The following is a 2,500-nucleotide window of genomic DNA, read 5'->3' on the forward strand; positions in this document are numbered from 1 at the left end:
TCCTCTCTCTTCTCTTCCTCCCTCCTCCCTCCTCCCTCCTCTCCTTGTCTTCTCCCTCCTCTCCCTGTCTTCTCCCTTCATCTTCTCCCTCCATCCCTCCGTCCTCTCCCTCCCCCTCCTAACTCGTCCTTGCTCTACCTCCCTCCTCCTTGCCTCCCCTCCCTTCCTCCCTTCTCCCCTCCCTCCCCTCCCTTCCATGCCTCCTCTCCTCTCCCTCCTCCCTCCTCTCCCTCTCCTACTCCCTCCCTCCTCCTTGCCTCCTCCCTACCTCTTCTCCCTCCTCCCTCCGTCCTCTCCCTCCCTCCCTCTTCCCTCCTCTCCCCTCCCTCCCCACCTCCCTTCCCCTCCTCTCCCCCCTCTTCCCTCCTCTCTCTCCCTCCTCTCCCCTCTTCCTCCCTCCTGTAGAGAAGACCTCGTGGGTGGAGAGGTTGGCTGGTCGAATGATAGATTGATATGTATATAGATAGGTAGATAGATGGATAGATATAGAGATAGATAGAAAGATATCCGGTTGGATAAGTCGATAGATTTAGGTAGATAGATGGAATGGATTAGTGAATAGATAAATAGATAGATAGATGGGTGGATGGAGGATTGCATAGATAGATAGATGGATATAGAGATAGAGAGAAAGATAAATAGAGAGATAGATAGATGGATGGATAGTTGGATAGATAGATGGATGGGTGGTTGAACAGAAAGATAGATATACATAGACAAATAGATGAATAGGTTGGGAGGTAGATAAGTGGGTAGATAGACAGATGGATAAATAGATGAACAAATAGACAAATAAACAATTAAACAAACGTATAAGTAGATAGATGGGTACATGAATATATAGAAGACAGATAGATTCATTAATAAAAAAGTAGACAGACAGATAGATAACTAAATAAATGAAAGCTACCTTGATAGATAGAGAAACAGACAGAAATAGAAAGAGAGATACTTCGCAATATATTCACTTATATTTATTCACGCAGGGTATATACATCATTCATACACGCATTCAAAAACACTAAAGTTATGAGCATAATTTTGCATACAGACAAAAGCAATATTTCACTGAATTTCCTCAAAAGACGAAACGGGTTCACTGAATTTACCAAGACAAATTTAATTACAAACGTGAAATTATTTCTATATATTATGAATAGAAATTTTGTGGTTGGCTAAATCGAACCTTGATCCGTGCCTTTCAGATTTATAAATTGGTTTATAATTAAATTCTTTGTATTTTCTCTTCTTTGTTTGTTCATTTTCTTGTTTTTGTTTTATCATTGTTCATTTTCTCGCTTATGTTATTTTTTGTTTCCTTTCTGTGTCTGTTTATCTGTTTCTTGTCTATTTTCCTCTTTGTCTCTCTGTCTTTTTTCTGTTTCTTTTTTCTCATCTTTGTCTCTCCCTCCTTTTCTTCTCTGTCACTTTCCCTTTTTCTTTCTATTTCTCTTTATCTCGTTTAGTCTTTTCGTGCTTTATATTGCGTACATAGATGTAAACGCACACACACACACACACACACACACACACACACACACACACACACACACACACACACACACACACACGCACACACACACACACACACACACACATACATACATACATACATACATACATACATACATACTCACACACACGCATAATGATAATAATTATAATATTGATAACGAGAATTATGATAATGATAACAAATTACTAATAATTATAATGGTAATAATAATGATGATAATGATAATTATAATAACAATAATAATAATGATGATGATAATAGTTATGATGATAATAGTAATCCTGAAGATAATAATGATATACATAACAATGATAATGATGATAATAGTATTAATAACAACAAATATAATAATAATAATTGATGATAATGATAACAGATTAGGTAAGGAAGATAATGATAATAGATAGGATAATGAAGATATTGATAATAGATGTGATAATGAAGATAATGATAAAAATGATAATGTGATAATAGTAATAATAAAAATTATAATAGCAATAATGGTATTTGTAATAATAACAATAGTATTAAAACGATAATAATAATGATATCAATATTAGTCTTGATAATAGCAATAATGATAATGATGATTATGATGATAATGATAATGATAATGATGATAATGATAATGATAATAATAATGAAAATAATAATAACAATAAAAAATATGATGATAATATTGATAGTATTGATGATAATGATAGAAATAATATTACTGATGATGATAACGATGATAATCATGATAATGATAATAATAACGGGAATATAAATGATAAATTATAAAAAAAAAGTACAAAACCAATTTCTCAGCTGAAATAATACCACTTTCACAGAACAGACGATCCCTAATATCTTACCGTCATGAATTGCTCCGAGATAATAGGCAAACGAAGGTCATTAATCCTATTAGCCACAAAGTTACAGATAGTTCGTAAATTACTCCTAAGTTCTGCAGGATTATTTTGAGGCTTAGAGAAGAGGGGA

The 2,500-nt window shown here is 34.3% G+C and overlaps 1 protein-coding gene across 2 annotated transcripts in view; it reads left to right on the top strand.

Annotated features, from left to right (window-relative positions):
• Positions 1-2,500, top strand: part of LOC113826310 (solute carrier family 35 member F3) — a 92,648-nt gene that overhangs the window by 38,347 nt on the left and 51,801 nt on the right. The gene's annotated exons all lie outside the window — the stretch shown is intronic.

Source organism: Penaeus vannamei, chromosome 16 (assembly GCF_042767895.1).
Source record: "Penaeus vannamei isolate JL-2024 chromosome 16, ASM4276789v1, whole genome shotgun sequence".
Lineage (NCBI taxonomy): Eukaryota > Metazoa > Arthropoda > Malacostraca > Decapoda > Penaeidae > Penaeus > Penaeus vannamei.